The 19,206-nt window shown below is 46.8% G+C and overlaps 2 long non-coding RNA genes across 2 annotated transcripts in view; both read left to right on the top strand.

The window, feature by feature from the left end:
• The window catches only part of LOC132541398 (uncharacterized), a 45,732-nt gene that overhangs the window by 21,549 nt on the left and 4,977 nt on the right, over nt 1-19,206 (top strand). The gene's annotated exons all lie outside the window — the stretch shown is intronic.
• LOC132541234 (uncharacterized) lies at nt 8,862-14,931 on the top strand. Its single transcript, XR_009552402.1, has 4 exons — nt 8,862-9,758; nt 10,176-10,239; nt 12,532-12,623; nt 14,799-14,931. It is a non-coding gene; the product is annotated as an uncharacterized LOC132541234 (long non-coding RNA).

Raw genomic sequence — 19,206 nt, 5'->3', positions numbered from 1 at the left:
AGGACTAGGACCAAGGGCTTGGCTTTGCCTCCTCAAGAGAACCACAGATAAACTCAGGGCACACTGACTGCTTGTGCAGATGACCCCTGCCCTGAGCAAGCAGGATGCTGGAGCCCCTGAGGCCAGGACTTCTCTGCTAGGGGAGAACAAGTCATTTTATTCCCCTCCCCCATCTCAGGGGCTACCTTCCTTGACCTTGGGGTAATCCTACAGTCTTGCTATGTCCCCCACCTTCTCCCCAGCTGACGGAGTCGGTGTCTTTGAGAGGACAGCCCCCCCCCACCATACACACACACACACACACACACACACACACACACACAGCTGTGCAGGACAAGGGAAGATGCCCCTCAGAGGCTAGGTGTACACCATGCACTTTTGGGGTAGCATAGATGAGGGGCTGACTTTAGGCAATCCTGGATTGCTGGGTGGTGCCCCCAGCATGCCCTAAATACCTCTCTCCTCAACCCAAAGTCACATATATTAATAAGTACCTGTCCTGCCCAGGGCCCTGGGCCAGACTCAGGTGGAGCCATGGGAGGGAGAGCTGTGAACCCAATACTGTCTCCACCCTGGGGGTATTGAGGAAAATAGAGCTGCCCAGAGTCATGCCTGCACAGTGGGATGTGCAGGTGGCAAGGAGGCAATGACTCTGCTGTGGTTTTCAAGGATGCGTGTAGTCCTTGTAATGAACTTTGCATGGCTGGACTTTCATTGCTGGTCCCCAGGACCTGGCAGCAGGCCTGACCCAGAAGAGGCATTCAAAGGAGGTGTCAAGGTGAGTTTGAGACAGTGTATGAGGTGTTCTGATGGTCTCCTCACCAGAAATGCTCATAGCTTGAACAGGCATCCTGATTTAAACTTGGGTTCTCTAACTCAGGAATCCTGACAGTCCCAGGCAAGATTGGCTGACTGGCCACCCTAGCTGCTGTTCTCCCGGAGACAGGGCCAGGCCTGGCAGCTCCTCCCTGACCCCCCTCTGTTCCCCGCCAGAGTCCTCCCCCAGCTGGTCTCCTGGGCCCAGCCCTGCCCCAGCCCTGACCTGTCAGCCTGACCTCTAGGGCTGCCCACTTCCCTTTCCCTTGGCTGTCCCTGATAAGGAGACTGGAAACAGGTTTGCCCTTTCACCCTGCGTATCTCACCACAGAGCCTGAGGGTCCCCACATCCTGGGTCACATCCTGCAAGTCCCTGTGCCTGCCACATATCACCAGCCCAGACTGTAGGTGGTGATGCTATGTGTGGATGAGTCCACTGCAAAGGCCACAGCCCCAGGAAGGTAGGCTTTGCCCTATCCTGGTGGCCAGGATGGCTGAGCTAGGGATTCCAGCACCCCTGCACTTTGACTGACATTCTTGGTAGCTTTGGCGGATGTTTCTCCTCTGTGAGAGACATAGCCTGGGGTGAGGCAGCTGTGTCTCTCTCAGCTGTCTGCTCCAGCTGGAGGGACTGAGAACCAAGGCTCACATTCCCCACTCTGAGGAGAACATCTTTGGGCCAAAAGGGCTCCATGGAAGGGATGTGCTGGCTTCTGCAGGGTCCCACGAGGCTCAGCAGGATTCCTGTTTCACCATCTCCTGTTGTTGTTCCGGTTCCTTTGAGTTCTGCTCTCTACCTGGGTCTGTGGCTGCAGGAGCTCACTGTCACTGTACATGGGCCACCTAGCAAGCAATACCACTCTTGCCCTGAGCCCTGACCCACCCTGCCTCCTATTGGAAGAATGAGATCTTGGGCACACAGTTATGCAAAACTTCCGTCTCTGTGCGTCAGCGTGGAAACCATTATTATTTAAAGGGTGTGTTGTAATCTTTGCCGGTTCACAAGGCATGCAGTGAATTTGCAGCACTGAGTGGGTATCATTAGTGACAACAGTGATTCCATGGTCTGGAGAGAGTGAGAATTGTTTGTTCAGAGTCTGTTCTTCCTTGGTGAAATCCTGTAACAGCAAATGCTGAGAGCAACACAAAAAAAGGATTTGCAACCCAAGGCCTTGATCTTGAGTTATTTGGATGATTATGAGCTTCCCATGTGGATATGAGACTTGGGCTTTTATTTTCATTTCTGTGTCTTTTATAGTCATGTTTTTTTAGGCTTTGGTCATGTGAGTAGCACCTTCCTGATTTCAACCACATCTGAGTGGCACTTGTGCCTTTAACATTTTTCTTTAAATTAACTCACTGTTCACATGTGCACGGGCACCAGTACACACACACACAAAGACACACACACACAGACACACACACACAGACACACACACACACACACACACACACATTTTTAAAAAGGACATTTTACATCCTTACCATAAATGGAACACCAGTAGCACTTGTCATAAACAGAGGGCAGCCATAAAAATAAATAACATGAAACCATAGCAATGTGATTACATTATGGTTAGAGTGGCCTATAGGAGGCTCTGAGTCACAGGTTTGCTTTCTTTTCTCAGGCAGGAATGTTAGCAAGTGTTAGAGGGGTGTGAGAGCCCCACTGGCTTCATGACCAGATGCATCGATTATTTAAAAGACACATGGTCATCAGATATGAAAAAGAATTGCAGAGGGTTGTCCCCCACCCCACTCTTTTTTTCCAGGGCACCACCTAAGATGATCCCAAGTTCCACCCAGAGCACAGAGAGGTTTTCAGGGACTCCTTGCAGTGAGTTCTTGACCACACCTTCCCTGATTTGTGCTCAGATCCATTTCACTGTAGGTGCTTCTGCAGCATATAGGCCGAGGCTGAGGGAGGAGCAGAGACAAATCATGCTGGTCTCCCTGCTCTGGTGTTGCTCATAATATTCTGGGCTTAATGAGACAACCCAGAAAGACTGTTTCCACTTTCCTTAGCAGAGCTACAGGGGATTTTCCATAATGATTATGAGAAAAACCCAAGCTTGAGAGCAAGCCGTGCTTTGTAGCTCCACCTCCTGCCACCACTTTTTCTCGAGTGATATTCTCTTCCCACTTCCCTGCATCCTGATCTTGAATGTCCAGATGCCCATTTGTCCTCTCCACTTGCAAGGTGAATAGGTGGCTAATGCCCAAAACAAAGCCTAACTCTTATCCTCCTTTACTTCACCACAGCCACCCTGCCTCTCTCCCAGGTCTATCATAAGTGTTAGCTGATGCTTTTAGTGTTGCCACTCTCTCCAGCTGCTTGGTCCCTGAGATCCTCTTGGGGTTACCCACCCCCCATGTCTAATCCACCACCATCCTAACAGCTCCACCTTCTGAGAGTATCCCAAAATGAATGACTGCTCCCCTCCCTGCCCATGCCCCCACGGTGTCTAGCCAGGACAGTGTCTTATAGCTGGTTTTTCTGTTTGTCCCCATCCTCCAGACAACTAAACCAAGAGTGATCTTTTGTTTGTTTCTGTGGGACTGGGCCTTTGTGCATAGTTGGAGCAACTCTAGACCACTTTTCTCTTTTCATCATTTTATTTCATTTACCAGAGCACTGCTCAGTTCTGGCTTATGCTGGTGCCAGGATTGAACCTGGGACCTTATAGCCCCAGGCATGAGAGTTGTTTTGCGTAATAATCATGCTATTTCTCTGTTCTGGGTCATTTTCATTCAGAAAGATAGATTGGTAGATAGGTAGGTAGATAGACAGATAGTAGCACTGGTGTTTCCTCCAGTACTGTAGCACCTGCCACATGGTGCTGGGCCTTGAACTTAGGTCACAAGTATGACAAGACACATGCCCTATCCAGAGAGCTATTTCTTTCCTTGATTTCATTTTTCCTGAGTTCAAAGAGATGGCTTCTTATCGTATTAAAAACCGAGACCTTTTGGATCTCATCAGTAGTGAATGTTCTGTTCATATCCTCTGCCCATTTTTGGATGGGATCATTTGCTTTTTTTTTTATTGCTAAGTTTGCTGAGCTCTTTGTATATTTTGGTGATTAGTCTCTTGTCTGATGTATGGCATGTGAAGATCTTCTCCCATTCTGTGATGGGTCTCCTTGTTTGTATGATAGTTTCTTTGGCTGTGCAGAAGCTTTTCAATTTTATGTAGTCCTACTGATTTGTTTCTGCTTTAGTCTTCCTTGCAACTGGGTTTATATCATCAAAGATGTCCTTGAGGTTTAGGTGGGGAAAGTGTTCCACCAATGTTTTCCTCTAGGTATTTGATAGTTTCTGGTCTAACACCTGCACTATTCCAGCCTTTAGGTCCATGATTGGTCAACAATTTGTTTGGCTTTGTATGTTAACTCTCTTCCAGATGCTAGCATGATGCCAACCAGACTTCCCTGGACAGATAACCCCACCAATGTGTCCTGGAGCTCCGCTTCCCCCAGAGCCCTGCCCCACTAGGGAAAGAGAGAAACAGGCTGGGAGTATGGATCGACCTGTCAATGCCCACATTCAGCAGGGAAGCAATTACAGAAGCCAGACCTTCCACCTTCTGCATCCCACAATGACCTTGGGTCCATACTCCCAGAGGGCTAAAGAATAGGAAAGCTATCACGGGAGGGGATGGGTTATGGAGTTCTGGTGGTGGGAACTGTGTGGAGTTGTACCCCTCTTATCCTATGGTTTTGTCAATGCTTCCCTTTTATTAAAAAAAAAAAAAAGCCGAGACCAATCTGCTCCCTGCTGGGGTCCTATGACTTCCCTCCTCTCTGCCTCTTGGGGGCTCATCTGCACAGTGGCTTCTTTCCTGCTTCCAGAACTCCCACTCCAGAACCTTTGCTGTTTCTGTTGCCTGCAGTGCTCTCTCCTGATCAGTCCTCATGTGGTCTGTCTCATTCTTTCACTTCCTCACTCCACTGAAATGGCATCCTTTTTGGTAGGAGTGTCTCTTGAGATTGTCTCTCTCCTCCTACCTTCACCTCTATTCTCTAGACTTACCTTACTTGATTTTACTCACTTTACATAGCAGTACTGATTCTGCTTGTCTGAGAAAAGTCCATTTCTCTTTCACCTTTGAGGAATGATCCTGTGGAATATGTAATTCTCATTGTTCCTCCCCCCTTTCGATACTTTAAATAGTTCACTCCACTTTTATTTGCATGGTATCTGAAGATGAATGTAATACTTACATTTTTTCCCCCTTACCCTTGTTCTTAACAGGCAAAACCATTCTCCCTCTACTCTGGGTTCTTATTTATTTATTCCCTTTTGTTGCCCTTGTTGTTTTATTATTATAGTTATTATTGTAGTTATTGATGTCATTGTTGTTGGATAGGACAGAGAGAAATGGAGAGAGGAGGGGAAGACAGAGAGGGAGAGAGAAAGATAGACACCTGAAGACCTGCTTTACCACCTGTGAAGAGACTCCCCTGCAGGTGGGGAGTCGGGGGCTCAAACTGGGATCCTTAGACTGGTCCTTGCTCTTTGTGCCATGTGCACTTCACCTGCTGTGCTACTGCCCAACTCCTTACTCTGGGTTCTTTCTAGATCTGCTCTCTACTATGGGGTTTTAGAAGTTAGAATATACAGATTTATTTTTAGCACTGTGTTCTTTTCTTCTTCCTTTTTTATTTTTATTTTTTAATTTATTTTAATTAATTTATTTTTTTTACCAGAGCATTGCTCAGCTCTGGCTTATGGTGGTGCAGGGGATTGAACCTGGGACTTTGGAGCCATAGGCATGAGAGTCTGTTTGCATAACCATTATGCTATCTATCCCTGCCCTATTTATTTTTACTTTTACTTAACCAGAGCACTGGGGATTGAACCTGAGATGTTTGGTGTCTCAGGCCTGAAAGTCTTTTTTCTCCTGTTGGATGTAAACTGTGTTAGTCACTGCTTTAGTCCTACTTTCTGAATTAGTCTTGGCAGTTAGTGCCATTCAGTAAGCATTTGTAAATAGTGAACAAGTAATGAGATCGAGTGTCTAATAAGTTTGTGAAGTAAGCCCTATCATATCCTAGAATTCCCTCTATAAAATTTCACTTCATGTTTTATTATCTTCATTTGAAGTTGTTTAGTCTATTTTTATATTTTAGTATATACTTGGCGGCCACACTTTCTTGCAAGAGTGTTAATATAGTGGCTACTATTTACTGGATACTTGCTACATGACAAGCACGGAGAGGTGTACTAACTTAATTTTCACAAGATCTCTTTGAGTAAATACAATTATTACCCTCATTTTAGAGAGGAGAAAACTGAGTTACAGAGAGGTATGCCAAGAAGTAGAGCAGAAATTGGGGTTCATGAAGCCTGGTCCCCCTGTCCATGGGCTTCCTTGAGCTTAATGTCGGACTTAATGCCTCTGTTTATCTTTTTGAGTGAGTTCTTACTGGCTTGAGCAGTCCTAAATGTACAAACCATTGAATTTCAATGTGCTTCATGGTTAAGTAACCATATTCCAGATCTGGAACTAGAACTTGACCAGTGTCTCGCAGCCTCCTAATCTCACTCGGCCACTTCCTCCCAAAGTAACTTAGTCTCAATTTATGTCACTACTGGATATTCAGAAGGACTGTCTTTAATTCTTTCCTCTTTCCTCCTCTTGCCCCTGAGCCTCACCCCCCTTGTTAGAGCTGAGGCATGCATAATTTCCCTGCTCTGGATTGCATTTTTTTCCTGAGATAGACAGGCCACAGCATTACAGCTACTCCTGAAGCCATAGTACTTCCTATGTGGTACATAGGCTTGAAAGTGGACTGTGTCCATAGCAGGGCATGGACCCTATGTGTTGAGCTCTCTCTCTCTCTGGCCCATTATTTCTTAAAAAAAAAAAACATACCAAAATTCCTTTCTTTTGCTAGTTTTTTTTTTTAATATTTATTTTATTTATTTTTTCCCTTTTGTTGCCCTTGTTGTTTTATTGTTGTAATTATTATTATTGTTGTTGGATAGGACAGAGAGAAATGGAGAGAGGGAGGGAAAGACAGAGAGGAGGAGAGAAAGATAGACACCTGCAGACCTGCTTCACCGCCTGTGAAGCGACTCCCCTGCAGGTGGGGAGCCGGGGTTCGAACTGGGATCCTTATGCCGGTCTTTGTGCTTTGCGCCACCTGTGCTTAGCCCGCTGCACTACAGCCCGACTCCCTGCTAGTTTTTTTTATGTCCTTCTTGATTAAATGAAAAGTCAGAGCATTAAATAATAATTTCAGGGCCAGGAGATGGCATAATGGCTGTATAAAAGACTTTCTTTTCTTTTTTTAAATATTTATTTATTTATTTATTTATTTATTTATTTATTATGAGATCCCTGCTCAGCTCTGGCTTACAGTGGTGTAGGGGACTTCGGAGCCTCAGGCATGAGAGACTCTTTGCATAACCATCATGCTGTCTACCCTAGCCCCTCTTTTTTTTCTTTAAATTTTATTTATTTTATTTTTGAAAGCAATGCAGAGACACACACACAAACACATACAGAGAAGCACCAGAGCACTGCTCAGCTCTGGCCTACAGTGGTGCGGGGGATTGAACCTGGAATTTAGGAGCCTCAGGCACAATACTCTGTTTGCATAACCATTATACTGTCTCCCTCTCCCTATAAATGACTTTCATTCCTGAGACTCTGAAGTTCCAGGTTTCATCTCAGGTACTACCATAAGCCAGAGCTGAGCAGTGGAGCCATGCTCTGGTCTAAACACACACACACACACACACACACACACACACACACACACACACACACACACACACACACACTCTCTCTCTCTCTCTCTCTCTCCTCTCCCTCTCCCTCTCCCTCTCTCTCTCTCTCTCTTTCACAGTGTGTTTTATTAAATTTGGGACCCAGAAAGTTACTACTCACATGTCCAGTCTCCTGCTTACCCCTCCACATCCCCCTCCCAAGAACCTTCTTTTCATTTATTTATTTATTTATTTATTTCCTTTTGCTTCCTTTGTTGTTTTATTGTTGTAGCCATTATTGTTGTTATTGATGTCGTTGTTGTTGGATAGGACAGAGAGAAATGGAGAGAGGAGGGGAAGACAGAGGGGGAGAGAAAAATAGACACCTGCAGACTTGCTTCACCGCCTGTGAAGCGACTCCCTGCAGGTGGGGAGCCGGGGGCTTGAACCGGGATCCTTATGCTGGTCCTTGTACTTTGTGCCACGTGCGCTTAACCCGCTGCACTACTGCCTGACTCCCCCAAGAACCTTCTTTAGCATGGTAATATGTACACTCAACCAGCCCCCCAAGAATCTCTTTGAGTCACAAATATTGAGAAAGAGCAGTCACATGTGACATAGTGTTGGGACTGTGACAGTTTTTCCCCCTTTTTTTAAATTAATGATCTTCAAGATTATAATAAGAGTATAGTTCCACACTGGCAGTTTTTTTTTAAAATCTATTTTATCTATTTCATATGAGGTAGAGAGCATTTCAGATGAGAGAGAAAAGCCAGAGCCTCATTCTGGTACATGCTGTGCCAGACTCTGAACATGTGGAGCTATTTCCCCAGCTGCCATGGCAGGTCTTTAAACACTTACTGCTGTGTGGATGAATGGATTGAGCATCCATGGGGAGATGCCCCACCTCTGCCCTTAAGGAGTTCTGGAGAGAGGCCTGCACTAGTGTGGTGGAGGCTACTTTCTATTTTATTTTATTTTATTTTATTTTATTTTATTTTATTTTATTTTATTTTATTTTATTTTTTGCTACTTTCTAGCTGGTGGGATCTGGTGCCCCAGGCTGCTATCCTGGCCCCACAAATTGTCCCCCACCTTCCGGGATGCTCAGGCTGGACTTAGACTCACATAGAGGTTCCTTGCTTTCCCCCGACCTCATCTCTGTGGCCTCTTGCACCCCTGAAGACAACTCCCTGTAGCTTTTCCTAGCATGCTCACCCTTCCCATACTTGCACAGGGTCTTCTTCTGGCTGGTCTCTTCTTCCAAATTGAAGTTGGGCTGGACTGGGGCTGGCTAGGAGCAAATCTCGAGTGGATGTCACAGTCTACATCTGGGACCTGGGGGAGGGCTGCAATTCAGAGGGGAAAGAAGTCCAGCTAGTTCTTCCCTGCCTCCTGCTCTCAGATTTATTTATGGGTGGGAGAGAACCAAAGCATCTAGCATACGCAATACTACAATCAAACATAGAACCTCACATGTATGAATCCAACACTTTATTCACTGCATCACCACTCAGGCACAGAGTTAGTTATTTTATTTTTTTATTTTTATTTTTAATTCTTTTTATTTTTATTTATTCATTTTTGCTGCCCTTGTTGGTTTGTTGTTGTAGTTATTATTGTTGTTGTTATTGATGTCGTTGTTGGATGGGACAGAGAGAAATGGAGAGAGGAGGGGAAGACAGAGAGGGGGAGAGAAAGACACCTGCAGACCTGCTTTACCACTCGTGAAGCGACTCCCCTGCAGGTGGGGAGCCGGGGGCTCGAACCGGGATCCTTCTGCCGGTCCATGAGCTTCGCACAATGTGCGCTTAACCCACTGCACTACCGCCCAACTCCCAGTTATTTTATTTTATTTTATTTTATTTTATTTTATTTTATTTTATTTTATTTTATTTTATTTTATTTTATTTTATTTTATTTTTTTACCAGAGCACTGCTCAGCTCTGGCTTATGGTGGTGCAGGGGATTGAACCTGGGACTTTGGAGCCTCAGGCATAAGAGTCTGTTTGTATAACCATTATGCTATCTACCCTCTGCCCATCTTCTTTTTATTTTAAATACTATTTATTTATTTATTGATAGATGCAGAAGAAATCAAGACAGAAGATGGAGACAGAGAAGGAGAGGAGAGGAGAGGAGAGGAGAGGAGAGGAGAGGAGAGGAGAGGAGAGGAGAGACATCTATAGCATTGCTTCACCGTTCATGGAACTTCTCCCCTGCAGGTATAGACCATGGTCTTGAATCCAACCACAATTTCTTTACCCGTGGTTTGGCTCCACCCTCTATAAGTACTGCCCTTTAGATTCCAGTGCTGATTGCTTCATTCCCAGCCTACACACACACACACACACACACACACACACACACACACACACACACACACACTCACACACACATTCACACACACTGCTGCTAACCAGGCCTGACTCTGCTTAACTTCCGATATCAGGCAAGATCAGGCATTCTCTCTCTCTCTCTCTCTCTAAGTGGAGAACCTGGAGGAGCAGCAATATTGGGAGGACCTCAATTTCCAGTCTGAGAACCCCAGTTCAGGCCACTTAACCCCAGCCCTGTCCCTTAGCTTCTCCTTAAGCATTCTCAATATCACCCAGGAACCTAACCTGCCAATGTTTTAATAGCTAATGCTGTGAAGAGAAGCCAAAGAAGAGCAAAAGAGAAAAGATGGCACATGGATACAGTGTGGTATGTGGACAGGCTGCTCAGGACCCAGGGGGTACATTCCTCATTTGTGTCTGTGCTGGGACTGAACCCCAATGTGGCTCCCTTCTGGAGGGACATCAAGGGGTAAATGTATAACCTTAGGGTGTACAGACAGTAGGAGTGCTATGATGCTTGGTGCTACACCTTCCCTCCCTCTCAGCCCATGCAGCCAGGCTGACCCCTGGCTCTAAAATCCTGTGCAAGGTTGGGCCAAATCAGAGACTCTGCCTGGCCAGGACTGCTCTAGGCTCATAGCTGCCTTTTCCTAGCAAGCCCTGCTGGGAACTCCCTGACTTCACCATCCAGGCCTCCCCAGCCTCAGGCCTGCCCTGAGTGTCAGCAGCAATTTCCTGGCAGGGCCTATGATAGTAGCCGGAGCTAACGCAGGAGAAACCCAATGCCATGGTGTCAGCAGCCATGTCCCTCAGTGTCCTGGGAATGGGACTGAGACTGTGCAGAGCTGGGCTGCCCAAGAGGGTGGGAGAGCTGTTGCTTCCTTGTCCCTCTCACCTCACTTGAGGCAGTCACACCAGCTCCTGCACCCAAGGGTCCTGCTAAATACACCCCTTTGTGCTTCTCAATCAGATTGAGGCTGGAAAGTCACCCACACTCTAGAGACAGTGACTGGGGTGACAGTGCCCTGCTCCAGACAGACCCTGTGTGGCCCCCATCAGAAGGTTGAGGGCCCTGCTACAGCGAGGGGCGCCCCAGCTTCACTGTTCTACTCCAACTCCATCATCCAGACAGCTTCTTCCCCCAGGCCCAGAACTAGCCAGCAGCCCACACCCAATGCCTCTGCTATGTCCCTTGAACTTGTGCAGGACATTCACCTTCTCTGCTAGCTGGGATGCCCTCAGGAGAGATCTGGGGCTCCTTCTTCTGTTTCCCTCTTGGGGCAGTAGGGATATACATACATATATATATATGTAATTTATTTAAGTACTGGATAGAGACAGAGGGAAGGTGGACATGAAGAGGGAGAGAGAGAGAGGGAGGAGAGAAAGACACATACAGCACAGCACTGCTTCACCACTTGTGAAGGTGTCCCCCCACCACACAGGTGACTTGAACTCAGGTCCTTCAGCATTATACCATGTGCTCAGCCAGGTGCGCCACCACCTGACAGTAGGGCTATTTTCTAAGAACTGGTCTTCAGACTGGCAAAATAGCTCACTTGGATAGTGTGACCCTTTGCCATGTACATGACCCAGGTTCAAGCTGAGCCCCCACTGCACTGAAGGAAGCTTTGGTGCTTTGTCTCTTTTACTCTCTCTGCCTCTATCACAAAAAAGGGGAGGAGGAAGAGGAGGAGGAGGAGGAAGAAGAACTGGTCCTCAATGGCAGAGATGGGTCATATTTTATTTAGTCTAAGCGACATGTACAGGCTTGGGTACAACAGATATACATGAATATATATATGTGTATATATGTATGTATATGAATATGTATATATATATATTTGTGTATATCTGGGTAGGGGTAAGGTGAGGTTTCCTGTGCTGGATCAGATGAACTTGACCTTCAGAGGGGTGTTAGAACTCTTGAGTGGCAGGGATGTTGAGACTGGTCTCATCTGGAGGGTCTGGAGACATTGGTGGAGACTTGGATGCTAGGCAGTGGCTCTTTGTGGGATGAACCTGAGGCTTTGCTAATGTCCAGTTAAGTACTTTCTTAGGTCATAGAGCCTTTGTTGTACTTACCAGGACTTCTTTCTAGAGTGGCACAGGATGGAACCAGTGTATCCCCTGCCCAGCCCTTTGCCTTCACCCCAACAGGCTCACCCTTACACTTGAGCCTGGCTCCTTTCCTGGGAGACCCAGAGATGTCTAGGAGGCCGTGGTATCATCCTATTTCCCTTTGTGCAGAAGAGAAAACTGAGGCTGAAAATGCAGCAGTTTGCTCAGGCCTGAGCAGTCATTAAGCTTTTGGACACCAGAATTCCCCATCTAGTTCCTCCTAACAGGACTGAGCTAAGTGCTGTGACTTACAGAGGTTAAATACTTGTGTTGCCAGAGGGCTGGCTTGAGGTCAGAGAGAGGGTCCTAAGAGGGCCCTCTTGGTAGGGGCTTGTTTATGTGTATCATTTCAGAAGAATCATGAAAGACTCCATAGATCACATGTGCAAACTTTACTTCAAAGAAATGAGATAGAAAGTGTGCAGAATAGCTTGTGCACAGACACATGAAGGCTGCAGGGAGTGTGGTGTCATCTCTCTGAATTCTCTTGGCTATTTTTTCCCCTGCCTTAGTCCTAACTAGGGCCAACTTTTTCCAGGTGTGGCTACCTTCTTGGTGCATACTTAGAACTCTTCCTAGTACTTCTCTGATGCTCCCTCAGAACTCTCCCCTTCTCATAAAGGAAAACAGGTAAGGAACAAGACAAAAAACAAACAAACAAAAAACCAAAAAAACCATAGTCTCAAGTAGTTCCAGGTGGAACTGTGGTTTAGGCAGGACCTCTTTGCCCCGTTCTTCCCCTGACACTTGCAGTATATAGAACTCCAAACAGTTCCTCCAGTGAGGGGAAAATGTCTCCAGTAGTACAGTTCTTGAATTTGTAGATTTTTAAAATTAATGACATTTTTAGGGTTGGCAAGATAGTTCACCTGGATAGTGAAGTTTATTTACCATGCATGTGACCTGGTTTTGAGCATGGCTCCAGTCACACTGGAGGAAGCTTCAGTGCTATGCTATCTTTTCCTTTCTCCTTCTGTCTCTCAGTCTCACTATATGTACCTGCAAAAGTTGATCAGGACTGCTAAAGCCCTGGTGATGACAAAAAGCTAAATATATATATATGTATATTTATATATATATATGTACATACATAAACACACACACATATATATACACACACATAGGCTTAAAAATTAAGTTGTTATGAGTGAGACATTGATAGATACTAGAGCACCACTCAACTCAGGTGTAAGGTGGTGTTAAGGATTGAACCAGGGACCTCAAGTATGCTAGTTCTGTGCTCTAATATGCACTATCTCCTCAGTCCACAAACTTGCAGACTTTAGGGATCAACTAAAATTTGTTTTTTTCCCCTTCCCAGTCTTATTGGTATTTAATTGCTGAACTGAGTTGAATAGATTTAAGGTGTACACTGTCATGATCTGGCTTACCTACATTGTTAATTACTGCAGTTAAATTGAGCCAGCATCCATTATCTCAGAGAGATACAGCAAAACAAAACAAAATAAAAAATTGAAAACATTTCCCTTATGACAAGGACTCTTGGGACCTCCTCCCTTAACAGCCTTCAAATAATACATATAGCAGTGAGTCAGAAGCAGTGCTTTTAGTCAAGATACTGTCAAGATAAGCTTGACAAATTTTATTTTACCACAAATGGACTTTCTTGGAGTCCTGGGGCTTGGGGGTCCTGATCAGGTGTTCTGAGCCTTAGATCATTGTTACCAGTTTCTCTCATAAGCTGTGTGACCTTCGGAAAGTCCCTGAATTTCTCTGGCTCCTTTCCTTGGTGCATAGTGCTGTTGTGAACACTATTTTGTTTTTTTTTTAAAGACTTTATTTATTTATGAGAAAGATAGGAGGAGAGAGAGAGAAAGAACCAGACATCACTCTGGTACATGTGCTCCCGGGGATTGAACTCAGGACCTCATGTTTGAGAGTCCAGTGCTTTATCCACTGCACCACCTCCCAGATCACTGTAAGCACTGTTTGTCCATTCATAGCAAGTGCACTGATGTGAGTCCACAGAGTACAGGTTCCTGGCTCCTACTTCAGAGAACCTCCTTCCTCACCCTGCAGTCTCGCCTGTCTTGGCCTGAGATTTACCCAGGGGCTGTCCTTGCCCTTGCCTTCGTGCTCCATCAGGTCTTTGTTCTTTTTACTTGACCTTGGTGTCTCCAGGGTCTACCAGTTCCTGTTAGACTTAAGACAACACCTGCCCGGGGGCCAGGTGGTAGCACAGTGGGTTAAGCGCACTTGGTGCAAAGTGCAACGATCCAGATTCGAGCCCTGGGCTCCCCACCTGCATGGGGGTCACTCCACAAGCAGTAAAGCAGGTCTGCAGGTGTCTGTCTTTCTCTCTCCATCTTTGTCTTCCCCTTCTCTCTCGATTTCTCTCTGTTCTATCCAACAACAATGGCAGCAATAACAACAACAGTAATAATAACAGTAAAACAACAAGGGCAACAAAAAGGAAAAAATATCCTCCAGGAGCAGTGGCTTCATGTTGCAGGCACTGAGCTCCAGCAGTAACCCTGGAGGCAAAAAAAAAAAAAAAAAAAAAGTCAATACCTGTCCCCTTCAGCTGGTGGGAAGCTCCAGGGCAGATAACCCAGTACAGACAAGAGGAGGCTTGGGCCCTGCCCCTGACCTGCCCTCCATCTCACTCTTCCCATCAGCTCCATTTCCCAAACCAGGAGAAAAGCCCTTTCTCTGTGGAACATCTGCTCTTCCAGGCTCCTTCAGCCTCTCTCCAAGATGGGGTTGTGGGCAGCCTTGGCCCTCTGCTCATGGATGGCAAACCTGCGTCTCTGTTTCCCTCCTCCTCCTTTCATCCTCCCTCAGCCCCAGGCTTGGTCTCCTTATCTGCCCAGGATCTGACCTGAGGATGCACTCTCTGCTCAGTGTGCTCCTGACCCCGCCATAGCATGGCCGCCCAGTCAGCCTGCCTGGGGCCAGCTCCGTCGGCTCACCTTCCCTTTAAAAGCTCCCATGTCTTGAAGCTGATTAAAACAAACACAGCTCCTATTTTTGTTCTTAATCCAATTCTGTGCTGGGCTTGGGTCAGGGAGGGAGGATAGGATGACAGGGGCACATTCCTGGCCATGCCAGGGGGTTGGCCCACCAGGTGCCAACCAAGAGTCCCCAGAGATTGGGGATGCTGTGGGTTTAAATGGGGTGCGGCCCTCCCACAGTGGGAGGTCCCTGACTCCCATGTGTTCCCAGGGTGGGGTGGGGAGGAAGGGCAGTATCTCCAGGGTCTTCCCAGAAGAGGGGGAAGTGTGGGGGCCCTTCCGGGAGGGAGCAGCCAGCTGGGGGACAGGGGCAAACAGAGACTGTTATTCTCTCCAGTCTGGACACAAGACAAGACGCTCTTGTCTCAACTGACCTGTCCTGTGACACCCCTCCTCTGCACTTGGCCTTGCAGCTCTCCAGGATGCACTGGCTCAGATAACATGGGGACACCTCTCAGAATTTATCACTATTTACTCCAGAGGCCTGCCTCAGCCATGTTGTGTGTTCCCAAGTTGGCATGCCTGCCACACAAAGTCTAGTGCCCATGTGTACGGAGCCTGCAGGCCACATACCTGGGTGTCACTCTGGCTGTCATTCTACTGGCTTCTTCACCTCAGTCTCATCATCTGTGAAGTAGGCATAGCAGGGACACTGGCAGCACTCACACAAGGGACATTCATATGAAGAGCTGTGTCTGGCACGGGCTACCTGATACACATTGATAATTGGCTTAGGTGTGTCACCTCCTGGCCAGACGCATAGATGGCTTCTATCAGAGGTCTTGTTTTTTCACAGATGTTGGTAATTATTATTACTATATTTAAACACATCCTCTTTTTTTTTTTTTTTTGCCTCCAGGGCTATTGCTGGGGCTCAGTGCCAGCACTATTAATCCACTGCTCCTGGAGACTATTTTTTCCCATTTTGTTGCCCTTGATGTTGCCCTTGTTATTGTTGTTGTAGCTGTTGTTGTTGTATAGGACAGAGAGAAATCAAGAGAGGAGGGGAAGACAGAGAGGGGGAGAGAAAGACAGACACCTGCAGACCTGCTTCACTGCGAAGTGCAGGTGGGGAGCTGGGGCTTAAACTGGGATCCTTACACCGGTCCTTGTGCTTCCTGACATGTGCGCTTAACCCGCTGCACTACCACCCAGCCCCCTGTGATAATATTTATGAGTGAGATCAGAGCACTGCTCTATCATTGGCAATATCAGGGATTAAACCTAGGGCTTCACATGCATCACCTGTGCCACCTCCCCAACTGCAAGGAAGAGAATCTTAGTTCTTGTCATTATTGAATGGAGGAGGCAGCCCTAGATCCAGCATCTGATGGCTCTGTGAGTCTGAGCAAGTCATATCTGTTTTTTGAACTTGTTTTGCACCTGTAAACTGGGGGCAAATTCAACCACAGAGAATGATTTGTGAAGGTTAAACAAAATAAACTCAGCACTGCAAGGTGTATGCTGATTGAATGTTAAAATTATGTGGTTTTATTAGTGGAGAAGATCTTGAGAGACAGTCTTGTCCCAAGAGAGGTAGGGAGAAGGTGATAGAGTGAGTGAAAAGACAGAGAGAGGAGGGGAGAAAGGGTAAGCTGCTAGAATGTTTGACAAGCTGAGAGTAAGAATGAGACTAAAGGGAGTCGGGCAGTAGTGCAGTGGGTTAAGCGCACGTGGTGCAAAGTGCAAGGACCGGCATAAGGATCCCAGTTTGAGCTCCCAGCTCCCCATCTGCAGGGGGAGTCACTTCACAGGCAGTGAAGCAGGTCTGCAGGTGTCTATCTTTTTCTCCCCCTCTCTGTCTTCCCCTCCTCTCTCCATTTCTCTCTGTCCTATCCAACACCAACGAAATCGACAACAATGACATCAATAACAACAATAATAACTACAAGGGCAACAAAAGGGAGTAAATAAATAAATATTTTAAAAAATCTTTTAAAAAAAAGAATGAGACTAAAGCAGATGAAAAGGAAAGCTGGGTTGGCAAAATAGCTAGCACACTCACATAGCTTTGTCATGTGTGAGACCCAGGTTCAAGATCAGCCTTTGCTTCACTGAGGGAAGCTTCAGTGGTGTGATCTCTTTTATTCTCTGCCTCATTGCTTCTATCAGAGAGAGAGAGACAGAGAGTCAGAGAGAGAGGATAAAGATGAGGAGGAGGAAAATGAGGGGGAGAAGGAGGAGGGGGAGAGGCAGGAGGAGGCGGAGGAGGAGGAGGAGGAGAAGATGCAAAAAGGAAGACCAGAGTGTGAGAGGAAAAACTGCTAAAGAATGTAGCATAGAATTAAGACAGAGAATCGAAAAGGAGCAGCAGTGGAGAGTGCTGGGAAGGGGCAAGAGAGCAGAAGCTGGCTCATTCAGGCTGGACCTCAATATATACCCTGGGGTCTGCAGGCCTGGGATGGCTCCTCTCTGAGCTCTCAGGCACAGATAGAACTCACCTCTTCTTCTACCCCAGGTTTCTGCCAGCTCCCATACCTGGAGATAGTCCCCAGACATCTCTCCCTTGTGCCAGACAAATCTCTGAGCCTGGCTGAAAAAACTCTCCTAGGCTTATCTGCAAGGTAGCTGGCCTGAGTTGGGGGTGGGTGAGGCCTTAGCTGGACACTGGACAGATGCTCAACAGTTCTCTCTCCCTAGTCTTTAGAAGTCTATAGCATCACTGTCTTTCTTGGTGAAAATTTTTATTTATTTTTTTAGTTTGCCTGCTTTCAGAATGGATAAGTAAACATACCTCTGGCCAATGAGATGGCTACCTGGGAGGGTGCCTATCTTGCCATGTGCACAACTCAGGTTGGAACTCCCACCCCAACCCCCAGAATGGGAATGTGTCAGCCCTGGGGGGTAGAGGGCGAATCTTTGGTGCTATGATGTTATTACTGGAAAGACTGGCCGGGGTCTGAGGAGAATCCTAGCACCACCAGTCCATTCCTGGCACCAACTTGAAAAGAATTACAAGCAACTCTGTGATCAGGTGTGTGAATTCTGAACTTTATATTACAAATATGTAAATCCATACAAAAATGATATTGAAGTGCAGAAGTGCAGAGACAACTTGTGGGGATAGTCTCACAAAGGCTGTAGAAAGAAAAAGGTAAGGCCCTCCTATGAGTGTTTCTTTCTCTTAAATCCTGGTCCTCATCTCACCTGGGGCTACTTCTCATTAATTTTACTGAGATCACCTGCTTTCCCAAAGCCTTCCAGGTATAGCTGCCTTTCCAAAACTCCCTTAAAATAGACAAGGTGCTAGGAGTTGGGCAGTAGCACAGCGGGTTAAGCGCACGTGGCACAAAGTGCAACGACCGGTGTAAGGATCCCGGTTCAAGCCCCCAGCTCCCCACCTGCAGGGGAGTTGCTTCACAAGCAGTGAAGAAGGTCTTCAGGTGTCTCTCTTTCTCTCCTCCTCTCTGTCTTCCCCTCCTCTCTCCATTTCTCTCTGTCCTATCCAACAATGAAGACATCAATAACAACAATATTAACTACAACAATAAAAAAATATGCAAGGTGCTTCCTATCTAGGATAATTGAGGTTTCAGACCTCCTATTTGAAAACAAAACAAATAAAAAACAAAACAAAAAACTATCCAGAGAGGTGCTACCCAGGTGACAACAACAGCAGCAACAACAACAACAAAAAGCAACGAAAGTCCTTGCTGCTCTGCAGAGATGGTTGGCAGGCCCTTTCCAGAATGATCTACAGCACTGTCTGCTAGCTGATCAGCTGATACATGGTAATGCTGTGGTCTTTATACTGTGTCTTTCCTGGAGGACAGATGGGCATCCCAGCAGAGTCAGGTCCATGGGGGGGGTAGGTGGGGTGGCCAGTCTGGCTTTGCCCAGGAATGTCTACACCCCCACCTTAGCTTCAGCTGCCCCTCTTTTTTTCTCCACCCCCTAGTCACTTGGCTTGGGCTGTGCCATCTCTGCACAGGATAACTGGAAACTGAGATGTGTCAGAAGGTCAGCGGGCAGGGGGCTGAGAAGGACCATAAACGTCTGGGGGGGCCCCTGTAAACTGGGCTGTGTGGAGCTGGCCTTTGAAAGCCCGGGAGGCTTTTATGTGCTAGTTAAAGGCCTTCCTGTTGAGTCGCCAAGGTTTACAGGGCAGTGGGTGGGGGTACAGAGTGAGGCAATGTCAAGTGCAACCTCCACCTCAGGCTTTTTGGGCTCCTTCTCCAGGCTGTGGGCGTTGCTGGCCTGGAAGATAGCACTGCCCAGCTCCCCGCTCCCTCAAGGCT

This window comes from Erinaceus europaeus, chromosome 11 (genome assembly GCF_950295315.1).
Source record: "Erinaceus europaeus chromosome 11, mEriEur2.1, whole genome shotgun sequence".
Classification (NCBI taxonomy): Eukaryota; Metazoa; Chordata; class Mammalia; order Eulipotyphla; family Erinaceidae; genus Erinaceus; species Erinaceus europaeus.
Note: the sequence above shows the minus strand (reverse complement) of the source record. Positions and strands in the feature narration are given on the sequence as shown.